Source organism: Lissotriton vulgaris, chromosome 2_1 (assembly GCF_964263255.1).
Source record: "Lissotriton vulgaris chromosome 2_1, aLisVul1.2, whole genome shotgun sequence".
Classification (NCBI taxonomy): Eukaryota; Metazoa; Chordata; class Amphibia; order Caudata; family Salamandridae; genus Lissotriton; species Lissotriton vulgaris.
In genome coordinates this window covers 1,542,083,974-1,542,108,805 of record NC_141687.1, presented here as the reverse complement: position 1 = coordinate 1,542,108,805, position 24,832 = coordinate 1,542,083,974, and the positions used below count along the sequence as shown (strand labels likewise).

At 44.5% G+C, this 24,832-nt stretch overlaps 1 protein-coding gene across 1 annotated transcript in view; it reads right to left on the bottom strand.

The window, feature by feature from the left end:
* The window catches only part of CDON (cell adhesion associated, oncogene regulated), a 124,974-nt gene extending 123,393 nt beyond the window's left edge, over positions 1–1,581 (bottom strand). The window contains exon 1 of the mRNA XM_086957410.1: positions 1,020–1,581. The gene's annotated coding sequence lies outside the window, so the exon portion shown is untranslated. The remainder of the gene's footprint in view (positions 1–1,019) is intronic.
* Between the last annotated feature and the right edge of the window lie 23,251 nt (positions 1,582–24,832).

The following is a 24,832-nucleotide window of genomic DNA, read 5'->3' as shown; positions in this document are numbered from 1 at the left end:
AAACTGTGCACGGTGTTTATGTCTGGGCAGGAGATGGTGTCCGAGCGTAGAGTTTGTGAAGCGGCCTCTGGCCCCTAGAATAATGAAACCCTCTTCTCAACACTAACAAGTAGTAGCTCACTAGGTTTATCGATGCAAATGTGCAATCAAGTGTGAAAAATAGTGATTCACCCACTGACCCAAGAGACTTAAATCAGCACACCCTACTTCACAGCCACCATTTAGACTGGCATGTATGGATCACCACCTCTGCGGTCCTAATCAGTCTGCATTAGCACCCCAGCTCTACGATTCCTGCAGGCACTCCCTCCAGCACCTTTCCTTGGCAGGGAATCAAATACACACACAAAACTGATATCCACCAACCCGAACCTACTCGTTACCTCCAAACCTTCTGAGATCCACCAACCTGACCCCATTATGGACCTTCAAGTCACCTATGATCCACCACCCCTCAGCCTACCCGATACCTCCCTACCACCTATGCCTACTGGTTACACTCAAACCAACAGATTGCGACTGCGCAGAACTGATTTGTTGCCCCAAAATCACGAGATCCACAACCCTGTACCTACTGGTTACCGCCAAACCACACGAATCTAGATTTTACCACAATCACCCCAAGATCTCGATCGCTCAGCCTACTGTAGTCCTCACAGGGACAGCCCCCCTACTGATGCACGGGCTAGCTCGCTTCCCAACTACTCATATGACTCTAGTCTGCATGAACAGACGACGTGCATTTATGGTATAAGGGATGTATACATAAAATAAACTCAAGTATACAATAAGCCCCTTCTGTCCTCCCCACCGCAACAGACAATGTGGCGCGTCCTCACATCTCTCCCCTTCAAGTTCTGCTGACACCTTTCACTGTCCCAAACATAAGACCCCCCAACACACTAGAAGCAGAACGACCTCTCATCCCCTTCAGCACAGAGGCTGCAGTACAGCTTCAGCCATCAGCGCATCTTGGCTCCCTGCTCCACACACACTCTTCCCCAGGCCCCGAAGCTCACCTCACTGGTGCTCTCCGCACCCGAGAAGCACATCCCGCGGGGTGCCGATCCGGACTGGACCCTCCATGGACCCGGGCCCGGAGGCGGGGGGCGTCCTCACTGCTCCCTGCCCCGGACTCCTCCTCCTGTGCTCCCGTGCGTCCCTCTCCGATGGAACCCGGACTCCTAGGCGCTCCCTGTGCCGGTGGCTCCTGGCCGTTCACCACAGGCGCCTCCTCGCGCAGGGGGGTCGCTCACACCCGTCAGTGGTCCAGGTTGTTGACTAAACTCTGGGTTGCTCAGTCACAGTCCTGATTGGACCTTGTAATACCCAGAATTTTGCCCACAGCCGTCGCGGTGCAGCCGAGGCTCGAGCCGGGCTGTAACTCTGCTTCGGATCCCTGCGTTCAGCTGCTCACAGTCTCAGCGTGGTACCCCGGGGCAGCGGGGGCGGCAGCACGTGAACGCGGGGCTCTCCTGCAGCTGCGGTGGGCACGCGCGCACCCTTCCTGCGGGCTGTGACCAGGCTCAATCGGTCTCGCGCTGCTGCTCGCGCCGCTGGTCGTGGTCTCCGGAGAACCTCTCAGGCCAAATCAAAGGGAAAGAATCGAGGGACCGTGGGAGGGGCGGGACGGAGAGGGCTGAGCCAATGAGAAGCCAGGACTCTCGAGCGTACCAATGAACCAATATAATAGGGGAGCCAACTGGGGCATTTTTGAAAGGTAGTTCTGAATAAATGCGACCAATTAAGGAAGAGCCTATTTGTTCAGTACAAGTGATACAGCCACGGAGCTACGTACCGTACTCGTGCATCTCACAGTTACCTTGCTTCTAGTTATACTTCTTCTTTCACCCCCCAGAAATATTCTTGTTGGTATCTTCCACATTCCTTTTATAATTTAACGAACTGAAGGAGTATCGTTGTAAGGCAGGAACCTACCGGACAGGGAGGCAGACGGGCAGTGAGCGAGGGCAGGGAAGCAAAGAGGAAAGATCAGGAGACTGACCACTGGAGCCCAGAGCAGAGAGGATAGCAAAGAGACAACGAGCAGCACATGTTAGGATATGCATTGTTATTCCTATTTTCTCGCTGCAAATTTTAAACTGAAGCTGGATTTTTGATTGTATTTTGTACATTAACTGGCTGCTGCTTAAATGCTCTTTGCACAATTAGGGATATGCTTTGTTACTTCAACCCTGCTGTTGCTAATCCCAAACTTGTTTTTTTGCTGAAGCTGCTCTGTGTTGAAAAATGTGTATATGTAGTTGCTGCCATTAGCCTCCGCATGTTTTACTATATTTTATGTAATAATTTGTATGTATCCTTTTATGTGGACCTCCATTGGAGTTTCAAATCCTCCCCCTCCAGGGATTCCTATCTCACATGTATGCAGTGGTAGTGACACCTCTGGGGGGCAGGGACCCACATTGTACACTCCTTCTAGAGCCCTGAGGGTACTGTCATGGAATGTTGCAGGCATTTTTAATAAAATACACACTGAAGAATGGGACTCCCTAATAAAAAATAATGACATCTGCCTCTTTCAAGAGACATGGGCGAGGGAACCCGTTCTTAAAGCTGGTTACGCAATATTTGAAATCCAGGCTACCTGGAATGGCAAGGGGAGGACCTCGGGTGGTTTGGCGGTGTGGATAGCGTCTCATATTGGTTGCACAGCGGAAACTATAGCCACGTTCTCCCAAGACATCCAGTGCGTTCTATTGAACTGGTCGGGCGCCCCCAAGTTGACAATAATAAATGTTTATTCCCGCCCAGTAGGCCCAACGGCGGAGTCCACCACACTTGAAGACCTTGCGTCCTTCTTGGGTCAGTTGCCGACTGACTATAAGGTGGTAATGGGTGGTCATTTTAACTGTCATTTTGAGCCCTTAGAGGGCTTGAGGGAAGGGGCCCTTACGGCAGAAGATGACTTCTGGGGTATTCCAGTGTGTAAATCGCCCCATCCCAGATCCTGGTCACCACTTGCGGTCCAAATCATGTCATTAACTCTTAATTTTGCGCTAAGAGCCTGCAACAGACGTACACCCTCTGACACCCCTTCAAAATGTACATTTAACAGAAATAATCATGAGTCACGACTGGACTACATTTTTGTTGATACCAGTCTTTGGCCAAAGGTAGAGGATTTTAACATAATCCTCCGCACTGATAGTGATCACAATGCTCTTCTACTCTCCCTGGCCTATCTTCCAGAATATACCGGACCACCACCACTTGAGGAAAGAGATGAACGGGGAAACCTGGTACTAACCTCAAATAGGCGTAGGGTGACATGGCAGAAATTTTCCAAGTCAGAAGAAAATATTGGGAAAATCTACAATCTGGTGCTGCCTAAATTTGAGGCTTTGGATGAACTAATTAATCAATCTCGCACCCAGGATCTACATAAAACCCTACCCTTTATACACGAAGACTTAGTGGGAGCACTGGGAGAGGTTCTCTACCCAGAGGTGCCAAAGCCCAAGCCCAAGACTAGAACCTCCACCTGGTACAACTCTGATTGCAGAAAGGCCAAATCTGACCTTATCACCGCAGTCAAAGAGGGCGTACCCCGTACCAGGGTGACCGTTCTGCGACGTCAGTATAAGGACACAATGGCCCGTGCGAGGTCAGACTGGGACTGGGACTGGGACAGATGGCAGGATCTTTCAGCAGCCTTAACAACTAAGGACTTAAGAAGATTTTGGTCCTTAGTCACTACTGGCTCAGGGGAACCCAAAGCTGCAGTTGAACCCAATATAGCAGCACATATATGGGAAGAACATTTCAGTAAACTCTATGCAGATACCCTAGAGAATACTGATGCCGCTGTTGCAACACTCCTCTCCCTTCCTGGAGACACCTTGGAGTTTACGCTAGGGGAAGTGGTCACCGCAAGAGATGGTCTAGCGTTGGGCAAGGCCCCCGGCCTTGATAAATTACCAGGTGACCTTTTTAGGTCCCATCCAGAGATCTGGGCGCCTTATCTTCACATTCTTTTCAATTCACCTGTACGTGGAATGGCGATCCCCTGTACTTGGCTGGGGGCAGAGATAGTCCCAATCTTCAAGAAGGGCTGTCCTCTGCTCCCATCCAACTACAGGCCGATCAGCCTGATAGATGTCCCCCAAAAGATTTATTCCCGACTCTTATTGGACCAACTCTTGGACTGGATGGAGGAAAATGAAATCTTAAGTCCCCTCCAGGCTGGCTTCAGGAAAAATACGTCCACCATGGATCAAATCTTCCGCCTCGTCCTCCTTTTCTGGAAATCGGTGACCATCGAGGGCGGGAGATTGTACATGGTGTTCGTAGACCTGAAGTCAGCATTCGATTTGGTACCACGGAAAAAACTCTGGGAAGTCCTGAAGGAGATGGGAGTACCCACCAATCTACTCCAGGCCATAATAAGACTCCATCAGGGCAACTTTGCCCAGGTACGATGTGGGCGGGGTGGAGTTTTGTCAAAAAGGTTTCCTGTTTCCCGCGGGGTTAGGCAGGGATGCGTCCTTGCCCCTACTCTTTTCTGTCTTTACGTGAACAGTGTCATTTCACACTTAGTTGACGTTAGAGACAATGACGCCCCGGTCTTGGCAGGCAGGAGGGTGCCGGCAATTATGTTTCCTGATGACACCCTCCTGCTTTCCAAATCACCTATGGGAATTCAGAGAATCCTTGATGGTTTCGGTCTTTTCTGCAGGCAGTATGGCCTTGAGATCAACGCAGGGAAGACCAAGTACATGATCTTTAACCCCTCCTCCACAACTAGACCTAATCCATCCCTAAATTCCACGGTTCTAGAGAGGGTCAAAACATTTCAGTACCTGGGCGTAACCCTCCAAGAGAACCTTTCCTGGGGACCACAGATCTCAAGTTCGCGAATAAGGCTTTCTCAACTCTCTGGGGCTATTTTAAAGGTTACAAACACCTCATCATACAAACCTATAGCTCCTGCAGTTGAGATGTACAAAACACAAGCGAAATCTGCTGCACTTTACGGTAGTGAATTATGGGGACACCAAGCTGCAACTGAGTTGGTACGTGTTGAAAATAACTTCATGAGGCGTCTTCTGGCCCTCCCAACTGCAACTCCTCTGTTTCCCTTACGTCTAGATTTGGGTTTACCGTCCATTAGGGAGGACCTTGAATCCAAACCTATAAGATTCTGGCATAGACTCTGGTCAACAAAGGAGCTTAGTCACTACAGGCAAGATCTTGTGCATGTCATGAATTTAAACCACAATGATAAGATCCCTTGGCTAGCCTTTGTTAAAAAAGAATTGTTCCGGCTTGGTTTTAATGAGCTATGGGTGGCCCCAGAAATAGGCTGTAACAAGGTCCCTCGGAAAAGACTTGTGGAAGCATACAAGGAACAAAATCTTGTCTCCCACATGACTGCACCCAGCATCGGCACCTTAACTCATTGTTTTACTGAATCCAAAAATTCTTATAAGTTTGAAACTTTTATGGACTTCATCTACCCGATCACGGCAAGGAAGCTTTTCATACAGTGGCGGTTTGGCACCCTACCTATCAAATCCTTCACTAGCAAATGGACCAATGGAGGGGACAAACTATGCCCTGGCTGTAATTCGTGCGATGAGGAGGAAATCCATGTTCTGTTTTTTTGCCCCACCTACAAGTCTCCAAGGAAATATTGGTTGGTGCCCCTATGTAGGAACATGGCAATAAGGAACTGTTCAACATCTTACAGAATACTGAAATCTGATTCCTCCCCCCACATCGTTTTCGCAGTCTCAAAATATCTCTTCGCCATGTGGCGCATTAGGTCCAAGTTGATTAAGGCTAAATCATCATAGGATGAATGCCTTTGCCACTGTCTCATTGCAACCTTCGGCTCCTGTTGATAATGCCTTCCATCACACTGTCTATTTTATTCTCAATGACATGTATTGTTGTTGCTCCTCCTTTTATGCACTTTATATACCTGATTTTAAATGTCAAGAAATGTTGTTACTTGTTCTTGTATGCATTCCAATGCTGATTTTAATATCGTTGTATGTTTTTTTATGCATCTTTTATGGCCTAAATGGCCGAAATAAAGATTTTTGGATTGGATTGGATTGTTTCAAATCTTTAATAAACATTGAATTGAATTGACAACTAGCGCTGTTAAAGGGGAGGCAATACATGTAAACAGGGTACCTAAGAGGGTGGTGGGGAGGTCAGCAATTTAAAGGGAAAACAGAATGTAAACGGTGGCACAACTATACCCAAACTCCGGTGTGGGGTACTAACACTTTGAGCTGTGACCGCAGTACCATTTTCAGACCCAATAGTGGAAATGAATTGCTGATGCTCCTTTCATTGCTGTGGTACACTATATATTAAGTTAAGGGTTTCAACAGAATTGAGGGCAAATCATGTATTTTCATACATATTTCACTAGCCCACCGAGTAGGGATTGACATTTGAGGTTGTTGTGCCAGGAGCAATCAATGGCATATGATGCATTCTCAAACACACTGAGCATTGGTTTAACACACCTAAAGCAGTTTCCAAAGAACATTTTTAGGTCTCGGGACGAAGCTGCGAAGCAGCTTCCGGTCAGAGAATTAATGTCCTCCAGTGGGGCTTCAGAACCCGCCCCCCTGCTCTGTCTCTCCACCATTGGCTGGCTTCCTAAAAGGAGGCCAGCCATTGGAGGAGAGAGCCGTCCCTCCAAAGAAGCTCCGTCTTTTTCGGATTCGGGGGCGTGATTTTTTGCATTCTTTAGCCCTGTGACGTCGTCTGTCACTCAGGGCGCAAAAAACACGCCCCGAATCCGAAAATGGCCGTGCGTTTCTCCGAGGCATTGTCTCCTTGCCTCGGAGAAACGTGGTGGAGTTTTCGGAGCTGCTCGCCTCCCTTCCCTGTTGCTTTTAGGAGCTGCTCGGCTCCGCTCGCCTCCCCCCTCCCTCTGCCCTCCTCCGTCGCGCTCTCGCCTCTCCACCCCCCCCCCCTCCCTCTGCTGCAGCTCTCGGCCCCCACCCCTTCCTCCCCCCCGCTTGTTTGATTTAGTGAGCGGAGACAGCCACATCCTGATGCGCGAAGCCGACCCGGCCTTCCTCGGAGGTCCAGCAGCAACAGGAGCCCGGGTGAGCCTGAGGATTGGGCTGTCGAGCCCTGCTGGGCCTGCCACTGCATCACAAATCGCATCAGGTAGGTGGTCCTTGATGTTGTCTGTGTTTTTGGGCTCCTGATCCAGCGCTGCTGAGACCGAACACTGGCCAGCCTCGCTTCCGGGGTGGCCTAGCTGAGACTGGGCTGGGTGGCGCCATGGCTTTCCATTAGCGACCGTGCAGCGAGGAGACACAGTGAGGTTTCCCCCCCGTCAGAGACATCCTTCGCCCTGTAGTAGGGTGCGACAGGGGTTCAAGTTCCGGGCTGCGGGTGAGTTTCTCCATACCTTTAGGAGATCCCAGGCTATATTACTCTGCGGCCTTGGTCGGGCCACCACTTGCTGCCTGTGCGTTGCCTGCAGCTCTAGTGTGCTACCGCCCTAAGACCCCTGCTTCTCTCGGGGGTCTGGATACCCTGCGCTGGGCATTGCTGTTTCCCCTCTGGGGGCGCGGTGGGGGGGGGTGAGCCCCCAGCTGTGCTGGAGCGCTTCTAGCCACATCGTACTCGCCACTCTGGGCCCTGCTTATTGGGAGCATACTGGCCCAGCTTCCACACATTAAAACCCCTGCATCACTTGGGAGCCGGACAATAAAACAAACCTCTGCCTACCAGACCCGTCTCCCTGGTCCACGTACCTACATTCCTGAACTGCATTAGAGGCTCCTTGGGGGACAATGCGCCACACGTGCTGGATCACTCCCACTCTAACGCACTTTGCCAGCCAGTGCCTTCGTGGTGCCCCTTTTTTGAGCACGATGAACTGCTGTGTGTGGGGCGCTTCCATCCAGTGCCTCGAAATGGGCCTGTACACCTCCTCCTCTGCAAAAGCCTCTGCTAATCATCCCCTATTGCCACCATGGGGAGGGGGGGATCCTAAACAATGTAAGCTCCCATTTGAGAGAGACAAACAGTCTGATAAAGCGAAGATCATGTAAGACTCCTAGGAGCAAGTGTCTGATCATGGAGCTGTGAAGCAATTAACAAGGACAAATGCCATCATGGCAGAGTTGCGGGCTGGATTCCACTCAACAGATGCTATTTCAAAACATTAACCAGCCGCCTAGATCGCATGGGAGAAGAAATTGAACATCACAGCACTCACTTTATGGTGCGGAGGAGCGTATCGCAGGCCTGGAGGATAGCACTACCTTCCTTAATAAATGTCTGGATAAGGTGGAATGACTTCTCAAAGCAGTTGCTGCTAAGAACGAAAGTCTGCCTGTTGAACTTTGGGGCCAGAGATACAGTGTTCCGTCTTGCTCACGAGTGGGGCCCATTACAGTATCTGCCAGATCCTTATATCAAGATGTCAAACCTCTCCTCTGCACAAAAGGCTTCAAATATGGTATGTTATACCCTGCTTGGCTCTGGGTGGATGTAGACTTAAAGGCTAGGTTCTTTGATTCCCCAGCTGAATCACTTTCCTTCTGTAAGGACCTTCCATCTAGCAGTGCCCGGTCGCCGCTATCCACTCCATATCGTGTCTTGGCAGATTTGCAGGACTTGCAGAGTGTGGGCCTTTTCCCCCTGGCTGAGATGCTTGTACTCCGTTTCTAAATAGTGTTATTCTTGGATGATCATCTGCTGAGCAGTCTCTTACACTCACCTTCACAGTAATGTCTTAGACAGGACAATCACACATATGCCTGTAGCCATATAATGTATCACATCAGATGTTTATTCTTGTGGGCTCCGTTTCGTAGAGTTGTCCACTCTTGTGAATACCATACCATAATTTGTGTGTTTTTTATTTGCTTGTTGGTTTATTCGGGATCTACCTAGCAGTTTGGTATTCATTTTACTTGGAGATTGTTGTTGTCTTTTGTTTTTGCACTTAACAAATGCCTGGAATGAATTACTCTCGCTGTTTTATTATGCAAATCATACATATTCCATTACAACTGTGACTTCAAAAGGGCGATCTTCTTTTGCTGAGATAACATTTCTGACTTGGAACGTCAGAGGCTTAAATAAACACCGCAAAAGCAAGCAAGTATTGGCTTATCTCAATAGACATCGGTCAAAAATTACTTTCTTGCAGGAGACACAGCTCCCTCCACAGGACTCCCCCGGATTTACAAAAACCTTGGGATCTCACAGATATTTTTCTAGCTACAGTACTTATTCACAGGGGTGAGGGGTGTACATTCATAAAAGCATCCCCTCCAGCCTTATCAATAACTTCATTGATAAGGAGGTCCGTTATGTTGTCCTTGCTGGTCATTTGGCTGACCACTGTGTACTACCAGTGAATGTGTATGTCCCTAATGTGGATACCCCTGATTTCCTTCACACGCTCTCATCCACACTGGGACATTTTGACGCTGCCCCTTTTAGACTGGGAGGACCACAACAGGGTGCAGAGCAGTGAGTGCATGTGCAGAGTGGTGTGTGCTGTTGAGTGCAGAGTGCTGTGTATTGGCAATGTAAATGACAATGCCATTTATTTGTGATTTAAAGAAAAAAAAAGAAATGTCATGAGCTATGCCAATAGCTCTACCTTTAATGATGCCGAGACCATTGCATTGCAAATGCTTGTTTTTGAAGTCATTAACAAATGGGGCAGCTTAAGCACATTCAATTGGGTATTAGATGTGTTCATAATTGTGTTTCCCAGCACATAATAACTTCACTGTGTTTGCAAGGCAGTATGTTAGTAAAGGTGACAACTCTCTTGCTGTCAAGAGGAATGATTATTCACGGCCATGCTCTATATATAGCACACAGAATATTGAAGCTCTACTCCTTGATACTACATGAGAACCCTTAGTTGAGTTTTTTCAAAATTCATGGTTTTGGTATGCTTGGGCACTGCCGTAGCCTGAAATATAATCCAAATTTGGAAGTATGTTGGCACTAAAAACAAATAATCATAGAAATTGAGCACAAGATTTGAATATCAATGGTGTCCTTACGCAACACATTGACCTCAATCGGAGGTAAGCTGGTGCAACTGATTTGCCATTCGATATCTCTGGCACTACGTTTGTCTTAATGTTCATGTAACAGAGCAACAGGACAGGAAAGTAAGCCCAGCTCTAAAAGACGTATTGTCTTTTTTCTTTACACACTGTTGCATCCATCTAGCCTCTGGTTAATAAATAGGAAATTCTTGAATAGCTAATGGTTGTTCAATGGGTCAATCGTGTAATGCAACATGTGGTCAAATGGTGTGTGATGTCACTTGTGCTTCTATTAGCCTTTGACTGAATTACGCTTCAGAAACAGGGGCTACCCTTCAAACATATCGAGAACCTGTGGCATTTACTAGACAAAAACATCAGTTCCCTGTAATAGAAAATTGTTCTTTTATGGATGTAAACTCAAAGAAAGTCAATAAATGAGAAGCAAACAATTTTCAAGGCACAATAATGCAGCAAAGAGACACATGAACAAGATAGAGAGTATAACAGATATAAAATACTGTGCACGCTTTGTAAGATCTCTCATGTTTCTAGAATACCCAAATTGTACTATATATGGATCAGGCTGAATGTTTAACTAAAGAGTATGATACATATACTGATTTTTTTTGTGGCAAATCGAACAATGCCAGGGAAGGATTTGTGTTAGCGTACTGAAGCAGACACTTTACACATTGTGGTTCAATAGGCCTTCACTCCAGTGAGACAGATAAACAAGCATTTACTATGCAATAGGTCGCGCAACTGCGAGTTTTGGAGCAATTGGCATTGTAAATGGCAATGCCTTTTGCCATTGTTATTTACAATACCAAAAGCCGCACCTATTGCTTTGTAAAGGGCAGTGTCCGTGAAGATGGTGCTGTGCTCATTAAAGTAAAAAAAAAAGAAAGAAAAACAAGTATTCTTTGATGCAAAGCTATGTGCTGTAACACTGTTTATATAAGAGCAACTCCTCCATCAACCTGCACAGTATATGGTGTTATACAGACGCAATTAAAAAAACAATAACATTGTAAAAAATGCCAAATCTATACTTCCAACCACACAGCCTGCACTGTTCAGCATGCTACCCATGTAGGGAAGTATTTTAGTACCCCATATAAGGGTAGTAAGCGCCATATAAATGCTGCAATACAACACGATTCAACCACCTACGTGTGATACACAGCAGCCACTGCCCACGTGTGAACTGACAGTAGTGGCAAATCCGTTTTAAGGAAAGCATATATATATAGTCGACGTACAAGACAGACAGAACCCCACAGTGAGCAGGATGCAATGGCTGAACTTAACAGTGACTGTCAGCGGAAAACACAAGCTGATTTGGATGTGAACGAACAGCACTGACTACCCGAGTTTGAGGAGACAGTAGAGGCAGTCATTGACAGCCCTGGGGTGTGAAGGCTGTAAAAAAGAGGCCATGAGTGCAAGTAGAAAGCGGCCAGTTTCCATTTTATGGGTAGAACAGTAACTGTGGTGAGAGCAAAGTCAGAGTAGGCACCCTTGAAAGAACTGGGACAGCACCATGTAGTGACGGCACCTGCGGGTGGACAGACAGAAGTGACGGTACTTGAGTGCACACGCAGAGCACCAAGAGACTCCCAGCACAGAGAAAAAAACACAGCCTCTAGTGAGAGCATTGACTGGTGGCAGCCCACACAGTGACATCTCTGAATGACAGTTGTGACGCCCTGGAGATATGACGGTCAGGCAGACATCCGCACTCTACGTGATCATGGACACTGTTTCCAGTTATTACATTTTCACCCTCAAATCACAGCTATCAAGTATTCACACCTCATTTCTTCAATATAAGCACATCCAGATTGCAACACCCAGATTGCATCACAGTGTCTTGAAAGCAAAGGAATGTAAAAGTGATCACCAGAACATGGAGTGAGGTGGACACCCTAATGCAGTAGCGGGCACCTACAGTGAACGAGCAAAGGACCAACAGCCACGGGGGCTGAATAGATATTGGCATATAAATTGATGGTGCACTAGGTGCAGTGACACCAGGGCCGGAGTCGGGAGCAGCAGGTGCAGTGACACCGAGGACCATGGGTGTGACTGCTCCAATTTATCCCCATTAAAGTGTGTTTTTAACTACCAAACCAGATGATGGGATCCCATTCCCTTACTTGCTTTAGGGCCCCTGGCACTCTAGGTGTGCCGCTGAATGAGTACCCCCTGAGTGAGAGCATGCAGCTGATAAACACACGTTGTTGTTGAGCCAGGCACACGCAGAGGGCCAGTTGGAAAGCCAGGACGCACCAGAGGATGCACTTCATGGCGAGGTTGAAGTGATAGGAAAAAGGCCTGCACACAGACCCTGGAGGAACTGCGGAGAGAGACCTGCACAGCACACACAGCCTTGAAGGCACTGCGGTGGGCGTTTCAAAAGTGCAAAAGGGTCCGGTGGTGGAAACAATTTGGAAAAGCTGGATTGCACTGTGACCAGCAGGATGTTGCTATCGCATGGTTCCTTACACACTCTTGCACTTACACAGCGACTCTGTGGAGATGTTTGGGGACTCGCAGCAGAGGCTGCGGAGGGTGGAGCACGGTGTGTGGCTGGATTCTTTCCATACTTTAGGTGCACTGTGTACTGAACTTCTAGTGAAGGGGCATTCATTCAGCAAAGCCAATAGCCATGGGCTGTGTATGTGGTGATCCTGACACTTCCTAGGACTGACATTCAGGGCAATAGGAGACAGGCTGTAATCCTGCTATGTGAAATGTGGGGGTGTTGCACTTTGGCGTCTGTATAACTTTCGACTTGCATGGGCTCCAGCGTAACCTGCTGTGTTGTTGTGCCGAGACGCGCAGCCTGGCACATGAGCAGTGAGGCATGGTCACTAACAGTGCACTCGAGCTGTCACGCTGACGGTAATTGTAGCGCTACTGAGGGTGCAGGATCCTGACCTATGTGCGAGACATAAGAGTTTAGTGCTCAAGGCCTGCTGCAGCTGTGTGTGCACGGGTACAGCGAGGTGAGGAAAGGACGAGCAGGGGCCAAAGGAGAAGGTTAAGTGCAGTCATGGCGAGCCGCTTGTACAGGCCCCGGGCACCTACCAGCTTGAGTGACAGCCTCAATGTGGCACACTAGTCGCGGCCGGCATGACAAGCGATTGGGGAGGTGGGAGGAGGGTCACATGGCTTCTGGATAGCGCAGCGAACATGAAGCAGCTCCAGCGCTTAGAAAGTGACATGGCTGGACGGGCGGGTGGAGGGGGGAGGTCTTCCTCTTGCATGACTTTTTTGAGGGTGGCAGAGAATAAGGAAGAAGTCAAACGAGTCCAATGCGTCACTGACACAATGATAAAACACACTTACGAGAAATGCTCATTCTAACTAGCTGCAGGGATTCCGTGCTGCTGCAGATGATGCAGAGCCTGGGCAGTGAGCGTGGCGCAGACAAAAGAGAGCGAGTCCATACCATGTGCGATCTCTTGTCCATATGGGGCCATGTGTTTAAACACATGGCCCCATAAAGATAAGAAATCGCTTACGACAGAAGAAAAGCAGGGGAGCCAGTCCAAGTGGGCCGGCACAAAAAGCCAAACGGAGGCAACACACATAACTTATTTCCAATGGCTGGCCAACGTTTAGCATAAACGGTGACGCCAGCCAATGGAAATAAGGGGCGGGGCTTAAAGCCCTTTTCTAAAAGTAATCATCTGCATTAAATCTCGCCGAGCTGGCTGCGCATGTGTCCAGCAACGCTAGGCGAGACTTAAAAAAAGCATTCAGAAAACACAGTGTGCTGCCACCACTTCTTTACTTGATAAACCCACGTCAGGGACAATAGTTTACTGTCATTAACTTGAGGGTACACTTGATGCGCTCCTCCAAGCCAAAGAACAGTCATAGTCCTTTGTGCACAGACTTGATTAGTGAGAGGCTAGGGCTAATATCAGATACCAGATACTAGCAGGTGGGCACTCGGAACAAGGGGAACACTGCTGCACACCATGCAAACTTGTTGTACCAACAGAACACTAAACATGCTAAAGGTTTACTGAATTTCATGTACATTGTGAAAAACTATCACAGTTTAAAACTGCACACTTTTTAACCCCTCCCTCTTTTAATATCACACCCCTTGATCAATCTGCATCAATTAGAAAATATCAAGAGTGAGCTGAACATGCTATATGTCTGTCAAATCTTGTGCATTTTCATCAAACAACACTAAAATGGCAGAAAAATCACCAACACCTTTTTCAACTGTTAAGGTATCTTTATAGTTTAACAATTCCAAGCTCACACGACTTGTTTTGTGATGCTAAGTTCTCACACATTCTTTAATTAATTTACACCATCGTGTTGAAGCTATGCCCATGGCTTGGGGACAAATTCGATATATGCACTGCTCACATAGCCTTAATTGGTCCGTGTGCTTCACTGCGAGGAGGAAAGAGCTGCCACAGCTTTCAATCACCACCACTGGGGGCTTCCAGTCCCAGAACCCCATGCCTTTACACACCTCGGCTGGGTTCTCTTTGCCTTGATAGGCGCGCTTTAGTCCAGCGGTGGGAGATGTGTGCCAGGTCAATATCGGACCCCAATTGACATTATATAAGGTAATATTGATCTTTGGAGTCCCTTGATTACTAACATTTTTAATAATTCACTAAACACGCATATTCCAGAGTCCTGGAAAATGGCCACAATTGTACCCATCTTTAAGAAGGGTGGTAGGATATCCCCAAAGTTCTACAGACCCATTTCTTCACTACATTGCACTGTTAAAATTATTTGTAGGGTCATTCATAAGTAACTGTCTGACCGTATGGGCTTAGGAGCAGCGCATCCTGTCAATGTTTCCATTTGGCTTCAGACCAGCTTTGGGAATGATAGAGCAGTGTTTGAATCTGTATTTAATAACTGATAAGTACATCTCAGCTAAACACTGTCCCCTTTATATGGCCTTTATGGACCTCTCAACAGCATCTTTTAACTCTTTTAACAGAACCAAATTGTTGTTAAAGCTTCTGGACATGGATGTAGAAGTGCCTCTGGTTGACTTTTTTTGTAAATTGCACTCTGACCTTCTGGCTAAAGTGCACCTTAACCCAAATTGTGAAATGTCCCCAATATTCAGCCTTGAGTACGGTATGTACCAGGACTGCATCTTGGCCCCCATGTTGTTGATCTTATATATTAATGATATTTGCCCTCATCTGACCACTGTTCAGGTAGACATCCCTAGAGTCGTTTCAAATAACGGCTTAACCCAAAAGTCAATCGGACCTGGGTGCAATTCGGGAATAAAGGAATGGACCGTAACCAATATCTTGAACAATAAATAAATTACAAAATTGGAAGAAGTCGGTATTGTGTGAGAACTACAATACTGATAATTTGTATCAAAAACAGGTGTTTAAAGCATCTGTACTCCATTCATAATTTAATTTAATTTAATTTAAAGAGTACATGTATTCAAAATGACCACAATGGAAAAAGCGCCAAAACAATTACTTCATTGCTTATGCGTAGTTTATTTTCACAATTAAAAAGCATGTACGAGGTTGCAGGAAAGAGAAAAGGAGGAAAATGGTGGTGCAAAAGAAAGTATAAATCAAAGAAGGATACAAAATTAACAATTGGATATTTCAACAGACTGGAACAACAATCCAGTCAAACAAGGTCTGTCCAATATACGTTTTTATAAATTTACATGTAATCTGTAAAGTCATATATCCTGCATAGAATGCATTTTCATGGATCAATCTGGGGAGGGCAGTACAGGTCTAAAGGTGGAAAGGTGTCGACATTTCGACTCGACTTGTGCTGTAAGGGTAGTTTGCGACCTCAGCGCGAGTCTTCTTCAGGACAAGAGAGGGGGGCAACCTAATCCTGTTGCCAGAGTGTCTACACAGGAAAAATCCAAATTACAGCAGCTGGGGGTTCCAAGTCGCCTGAAGTGCTGCTCAGGGGGTTAGGTGCGATTCCAACATCATTTAAACGTCACCATGGAAAAATCTATGGTGCGTGGAGCTTTGAATGCTCTCAGTTTGCTCTCAGATGAAGAAGCTTCTGTAATTTGGATTTTTCCTGTGTAGCCACTCTGGCAACAGGATTAGGTTGCCCCCCTCCCTTGTCCTGAAGAAGACTTGCCGCTGAGATCGCAAACTACCCTTACAGCACAAGTCAAGTCGAAACGTCGACACCTTTCCACCTTTTAGACCTGTAACGCCCTCCCCAGATTGATCAATGAAAATGTATTCTATGCAGGATATATGACTTTACAGATTACATGTAAATTCATAAAACGTATATTGGGCAGGCCTTGTTTGACTGGATTGTTGTTCCAGTCTGTTGAAATATCCAATTGTTAATTTTGTATCCTTCTTTGATTTATACTTTCTTCTTCACCACCATTTTCCTCCTTTTCTCTTTCCTGCAACCTCGTACATGCTTTTTAATTGTGAAAATAAACTACGCATAAGCAATGAAGTAATTGTTTGGCGCTTTTTCCATTGTGGTCATGTTGAATACATGTACTCTTTAAATTAAATTAAATTATGAATGGCGTACAGATGCTTTAAACACCTGTTTTTGATATAAGTTATCAGTATTGTAGTTTTCACACAATACCGACTTCTTCCAATTTTGTTATTGATTTATTGTTCAAGATATTGGTTACGGGCCATTCCTTTATTCCCGACATCCCTAGAGTGGCAGACACTCTGGTGCCCGAACTTTTATAGGTGGATGATGTGGTTCTGTTGCCTCTGAACCCTAAAGTTCTGCGCGTATTGGTGGACCACTTTGTCCGTTTATGGGAAATCTAGGCTTAGTCACAAATATGGCAAATTCTATATCATTGCCTGCGGACCAGGAAGAATTGAAACCCGCAGATTACTCAGAAAGGCAGTCTCTGTATTGTGTGAAGGATTTAACTTATTTGGGCGTTATTTTTAACTCAACAGGTTTCTGGCCTCAATTGGTCAGCTCTAGTCTCAAACTCAGCAGGAGCCATTTTTAATTTCTTTAGTGTAATGGAAAAAGGGGTGATTCTACATCTTTTAAAAATGTTTATTGCCCAATGTGTCCCTGCTGTCACATACTGGGCAGGGAAATGGGGTTTTCATAAGAGCTCCCTTCTAAATGAGAAAGATTTTACATGTAGTAGGTTTTTACAACTCCCTCATTCAGTTTCTAGTTTCCTACACACAGAGCTTGAGCAAATTTTTATTGAGGATAGTGTCTGGCACCCTTGCTTCTTTGGATCAGTATATGGATAAATCCCCAAGCGACAGACTGTAGAGACATCATCTCAGATTGTCTCCTTTTGGATAACTGGGGATCTATTCCGTGGTTGAAATACATTTATACAGCCTTTTCAGGGACTGGGGTTGTCTTAATTGTTTTTGTTTCCTACTAGTCTACAGAAAGAAGACAAATCACGAGTAAAGAGCCTCTTTTTGGAACATTGTGCCAAGGAAAGATTGCAGAAGGAGTTGATAAGGATCACTGTTTTGGCTTATCATCGGACTGTTGCCTGCCAAGAGCCTGTTTTTTTTTATATTTCTCTTGAACTAATGCAATGGGAAAGGTCTCTCCTCTTTCAATTTAGATCAGGCTTAGTATGGCAGCTTATGAGTTTTAGAATGCCAACTGATGCCCTGGGAGACACTTCCAGTGTCTGTCCCTGCTATGGGGTTTCCTCACAATCACTAATGCACTGCATATTTTTTTGTAACGATTTTAGCTATGCTGCAAGATTCTTTCTGAACCCGCTTTTAAAAACTTTGGGGCATTAAAGTTGTAAACAGGCTCTGCACAACCTGTAATCCCTAGATACCCCAATTATTTGAGCCAGGGTGTGTTCCTTTCTTAAAGCTACTATTCGAACAAGGAAATCTATGGATGAACAATAACACCTGCCTCAAAGAATCATTACTCTGGTTTTAGATATGTATTGTCTTTCATCAGGTTATATTTTATAGCTGCACTATGCACTTTATCCCCTTAAGTACTCCCGTTGGCCGTTGGCCGTTGCGAGCACTGCCTGGCTGGTGCTGCGAACGGCCGACGCGACCCCGCCTGTTTCTTCGAACGTTCCGGACTGGCGGGGAACATTTGAAGCAGCGATGCGGTTATATGTAAACTGTTTTAATGGATTTATGTGCTGTAGTGTTTACCTCACGGAGCGGTAGCTAATATGTTTTATGGTCATTGGAGTATCTGTTTTTAATATCATGTAACTATGTTGTGTATGATGGAGTCATTTTAAACTTGTTTTATGATAATTTAACTGTTCTATATTGTTTTTGTCTTTCATGGCCACACATGGCAGAATAAAGATTAAAGTGATTGATTTAGAGCAAACTAAGCAAAGGTACTCCTTGAGGAGAGAAATTTAGATTCATGACATGTAGGTGTAATTCCATTCAACAATTCTTCTGTAGTTGAAAGCAAAGATTTCTTTTGGAGGTATAATAGAAAATGTCACTTATTTGACCTCCGTTTGTTTGCTCCCCCGCTAAATGAATCTGCCTAAAACACACTATGGCAAATAGGTTGAACTTTTTTGGGAAACATCTCTACAGTATTTTAACTGGACCAAACTAATTAGTAAACCAGTAAATGACTCTTCAATAAAATCTCAGACCTAACCATAAAACAAATTAATTAATACCTATCAGATTACGTTCTAGAATCACTTTACAGAAGAAAACAAGTTAAGCCATACTGACAAGGTCTAGTTATTGTGAGTTGTACCTCATCACTCAGTTTTAACCTGTTGAGATCTGGTTATTGTTAAACACAATTACTTATAACCACTTCACATGCGAAAATGGCAAGACAGAAAGCATGCATGCAGATAGGCAGATTATAATATGTTATTTAAACGCTCTGCCCGTGGTGCGCAACGAGGACCCTCTCAACAAAGCAGGTCACAAGATCATGGGAACATTGACATTTGATTTACCGAGGGATCGGAGTTATTTCGTGACCCACCATTTGAAACCTGTCACGCACGAGGCTGCTGTGAAAACGGCGGATTGGAACTTTCCAATGAGATGATACTCTGCAGTGGCGTCTCCGACTGATGTGTACAGAAATCCAATGGGCAAGAGAAGGGATCACATGGAGAGTGAATTAAAAATCGCCAGAGCTACCCACACGTACAGGACATCCTCACAAAGCATTTTGGGACTGGTAGTCCCCTGTATTGAAGCTGGGTTGAGTGATTTCAGGAGCAGGTGTGCCTCATTCCAGAAGGGAGGCAGGGCTGCACCATATAACATCGTGAGTGAGGAAGCACAGGCAAAGACTGCTGACTGCGGGCACTGACGAAGGCGAGAAGCTGAAACCGGTCTGCCAAATACAAAGAAATAAAGCAGTTATTTAACCCCAGTGAAAACCCTGTTTGTGTCCTACGTTTCTTCTGCAAGCTTGGAGAAGTGTTTATATATATATATATATATTCACAAAAAAACAAAGGCTACAGAACGTTATAGTTAGACTCAGGTTTCACTCGTACAAAACTATTGAAATTCAGCAGTTATAGATACCTGAGCTAACTATAACTTATGCCCCCGCAATGCATTGCTTATGACCTCACATATTACATCACTCATGACATGGTCAGGGACATCACTGATGACATCTCAAATTACATCACTGATTACATCATCCGATGTTTGTAAGTGTTTCAAAAAAGGTTTCTGAGACTTAAAAATATATACTAAGGTACTGCATAACTTATATTACTATTCTTTCTGTCCTACTAATGAGTGATACTATTTCTAATATATCTCCTCTGATTGGGTGTGTGAGTGGGTGAGTGAGAGTGTGTGTGTGTGTGAGTGGCTGTATCAGTAACTGAGTAGCTGTGTGAGTGTCTCTATGGATAGGTGAGTGGGTGTGTGAGTGGCTGTATGGGTGGGCGAGTGGGTAAACGAGTGACTGTATGGGTGTGTGAGTTTCTGTTTGAACGGGTGTTTGGTTATGTGATGTTGGTGTGTGAATGGCTGTTTTGGAGAGTGAGTGTCTGTATGGGTGAGTGAGTGGGTGTGTACATGGTTGTATGGATGTGTGAATGGGTATGTAAATCGTTGTGGGTTTGTATGAGTAGTTGTATGGTTGAATATATGGGTGTGCAAGTAGCTGTATGGGTGAGTGAGTGGTTGTGTGAGTAGCTAGATGTGTGAGTAAGCGAGTGGGTGTGTGAGTGCCTGTATGGGTGGGTGAGTGGCTTTATGGATGAGTGAGTGGGTGTGTAAGTGGTTGTATGGGTCTATGAATGGGTATGTCAATGGCTGTGTGGGTGGGTGTATGAGAGTTTGTATGGGGTATGAGTGGGTGTGTGAGTTGTTCTTTGGATGATGTCATTTGAGATGTCATCAGTGATGTCATTGACCATGTCATGATTGATGTAATATTTGAGGTCATAATCAGTGCATTGCGTGTGAGTAAGTTATGGTTAGCTCAGATAACTATAACTGCTTAATTTCAATGGTTTTGTACGAGTGAAATCTGAGTCTAACTATAATGTTCCTGTAATCTTTGTTTTTTTAATGAATTTCTAAGTTTTGTTTAAAATCTATTTTCTAACTATAATGTCCCTATAACCTTTGTTTTTTTCAGTGATTTCCAAAGGCTTTTCAAATTCCATTTCTAAAGTATTATATCCCTATAATGTTGAGTTTGTTTAGTTAATTTGTGTGAGTTATTTTTAATGCTAAGTATATTACAATGTAATTTTATTTGTAAATTTGTTTTTTGTACTGCAGACATTCTTTATTTTATAAATATACTTTTTATATGTTTAAAAACAACAATCACATATGTAGTTAATGTAAAGTAAATTAAGTTTATTAAAGTGATTAAACAAATTTTATTTAAAAAAATAGAAAAAGATTTTTGGGGTACTGTGGTACCTTCACGGGTCCACAAACACAGACAGACTGCTACTCTATGGTTTTTACTCCAGATCACGTGATCAGAACGAATCTGTACATCTGAATTTGCGGGTTTGTCAAAGATTTTGAAATTACTTAGCATATGTACACCCCTTCATTATCATTAATGACATCAGTGTGATTATAATTACAAGTATTTATAAACCATCCTTATATCTGTTTTTCAAAAAGTTACCCATTTTACAAGTTTTGCAAATCCATGAATTTACGGACCAGATCTGTGAGTTTAATCGTATATACACCCAAACCTTGCCTTCTGCTTGGAAACATTAATACCCCACCCATGCACATGGACAACCCCAATCAAAAGCAGAAACTTCTTTAGTGAAGTCTCTAGAAGGAAGATTGAGAACCAGTGCTGCTCTGCTTTTAAACAATGTCTGAAGCTACATCGTCCATCCAAGATGAGCATCCACAATCTGTTAAGGATGAGGAGGAAGACACACCACCTCGCAGAAAAGAAAGTGATGTGTGGAAGCCCTTTTCTATACCTTCTGTGAAAAAGAAGATAACAGCAAAATTTGTGCAGTGCAATATTAGCGGAAAGCAGTTATCCAGAAATACTGCAAAGAAGTATTCACATGAGATAAATTCCACTTGGAAGCACCTAAAACAATTCATTAAAGGATCTACAACTAGATGATGCGAGAAAAAGCAGGTGCAGCAGGTGAGTTGACCTGTACAGCAGCCTTGGGTAAAAACATCATCAACTGCAGTCATTACAATACCTGCTGCCGGCGAGGAATTGAGTGACAGGGTTATCCACTGTGCGAAATGCAACATGGTTATCGCTGTAAAAATTTCTTCTGTGAGTGTATTCTTGGATACGGTGAAGAAGCATGGCTGATAGTTTATTATTATTGTTTTTGCTTCCAGTGACTACTTAATGTTTGATGAGGAGTGAAGCGGTTGCTTCTTTGCATTTCTCTATTCTTACCCTTTTTACTTTACTACCCTGTTCACCTTTTGTTAAAAAAAGTTAGAAATGGGGATCTCTAGTTTCTAGTTTGCAGTGGTATGCACCCTATCTAATTAGGAACCCTTCCTTCTAGTCAGGGTAAGGGAGTTAAACACACAAGATAACCCCTGCTCACCCCATTGGTAGCTTGTCACGAGCAGTCAGGCTTATCTCAAAGGCAATGTGTAAAGTATTTTTACATAACACACATAGTAGCACAGTGAAAACCCTACAAATAAACACCAGACCAGTTTAGAAAAATAACCAATCTTTATCAAAACATAACCAGACCAAAACAACAAAAATCCAACATATATAACTCACCTTTAAAAGGTTTCAGCAATTCTGTTCATAGACCTCCATGGATGCAGTGATTTTAGCACAAAGTACCTTTGGTGCGTCAAAATCCACAAGGAAAAACAGCTTCAGGGGAGGGACGCATTTGAAAACATTGATGAGTTGGTCTTGAGTCCCTGGGGAAGTGATGCATCAGTGCTGCTGCATGCAGTAGAAGTATTGCATCGGTTCCGGACTGTAAGGAGAAGCAATGCGCCAAAATCTGAAGACGGTTTTGATCTGTGGTTGATGCGGTGGAAACTTGGTGCACAAGTGCAATATTTTAAAATCCAGACACGCTGGAGGTCGATGCGGTGGCAGAAATCAGGCACTGGGTCGATTCTTTCAACTGCGGACCGATGATGTGTCGATTCTTCCAGCCGCACAGAAGGACCAGCGTCGGAGTCTGGGCAGTGGTCTTGGATGTCAGAGACCCGGTGCACTAGAATCAGGCTGCGGCAGTTCTCCGGGGGATGAACAGGTGATGCATCGATTTCTTCAACCGCATTGCAGCAGAGGGTTTAAACTTCTCCCACAGAGCAGTGCTGCGTCGGAAGTGTGATGCATTTGCAGTCTTTTGCAGCAGGAACAACCCCCAAGGCTCCTGAGCTGTAATTGGGACCACTTGGCAGGTCAGAACTCCCCATAGTGGAGTTCAGGGATGCTTCAGGTGAAGTTTTTGATGGCTTTGATACTTCCAACAGAAGGCAATCACACACAGGCCCTTGGGGAACCTTGGAAAGGCAGAGTTCAAAAGCAAAGTTCAGTTCTTTCACTGCCCACATGCACAAGTAGCAACTGCAGACCAAACCAACAAAGCAACTCACAGCAAAGGGGCGGGACTCCTCCTGTGTAATACAATGACTGATATTGTGACCACTGACTGCATTTTGTGTGCACAACTTCATTTTGTGTTTTCTTGCAGCTACAGGATGGGAGTGTTTCAATTTTCACAGCACATCACCTAACAAAGTAAAAACCGTTTCTGAAACATGTAGTGTGGGACGTGCAGTTGATATCATTCACAAGCGTGAGAGAGGAATCTACAATCCTTCCTCGGAACAAATACTGTAGCCTGGCCATCTCCTGTGGGTGACCTTGACACAGACTGGTGCAGCCAGCTTTGATTGTGCTACCAAAGGAAGGGGGTAGAGGTTTCTACAAATCTCTCCTTGAGTTGAATAAAGGTATTAAAGATGAGGACTCTTGGCTCTCAGACTTGAGTTCACCTGTGGAATCGATGCATAACCTAGGGACTTTTTGTGGTCCCCATCGAGAGTTCTGCTTGACTGTGAGGGCTCTCCAGTCATGCTGGCCAGAATGTTGAAGGACACTCTATTAGTGATATATACTAAGTTTTATGTCTTGATGTGTATATATATATATATATCAAGGTATTCCGTTCCTCCAATGCAGTCCTGCATGAGCTTGGAATGACGGATACGGACCACAATATAGTGCTTCAAAAGTTTATTTGGTGCTTGTGGTCGCCATGACACGTTTCGGCCCCTCCCTCGGGCCTTGCTCACATGACACAGTGTAAGGACTTACATTGGTTTAAGTACATTTAGCATGTTCATGACGTTCAGCTTTAGGGGCGTCCGCATATAATAGACCTAGAAGACCAACATTCTTCAATTCACAATGTTACATATCAGTGCTTTAGTTCATTTTCGCTTATTTTCATAATGTTTAATTTGGAAAGCAAATATATATATATAACACATTATCATAATTTAAGATAATATCTGAAAATACTGTTTCAAATAATTTAGACAATTCAGGCACAAAAAAAACCCGCCTCATTTTGTAAAATCTCACAAGATAACGCCAGTTATGTTAAAAACCAATGTGCAAAGGTAAAGTGAAAGTGCAATAAGTGATGGTGCAAGAAAATTTAATCGCAAAATATGCCCTAAGCATTCCAGTAGAGTGTTGGTGGGTATTGGATATTCAAAGTGCGAAGATCAGTTCATATGTTTTAGTGTTGGACTTCTTATTATATAACTGTATAAATACATTAAGTCCGTACACAGGGACATTGCATTTCATCATCGTACTGGAGCCCCAGTATCGTTTAAAATTAGAAATCAACAATATTACGTAAAGTTCTGAGTGCATGGTAGAGTTTCATGTGGGAGCTTTAACTCTACGAGGGTTCCGGTATAAATACCTAATGACATATTTAAAAAGATTACTGTTTGGCAGTGCATAGTAGATGTTTTAATGAGATTTTAGTTGTGATGACCAACTTTATACTAAAATTAAATATAAATTGACTTTAAATTAGTCTTCATACACATAATGGAATATACAATCCAATTAATGCAAGGTATACGCTTGAAAATTACATCTAAAATAGGTAAGAATTAGCCTATATTAGGTATACATAAAAAGTTGTATATAAAAAAAGTGCATGATTAAAATAGACTTACTAAACAAATTCATAAATATTCAATAAATATGGCATTAAAAACTCATTTTACTAAAATCTTTTTGTATAAGTAAAACTTCATGAGATGACATAGGTAATAGATCATTGGATCACAGGC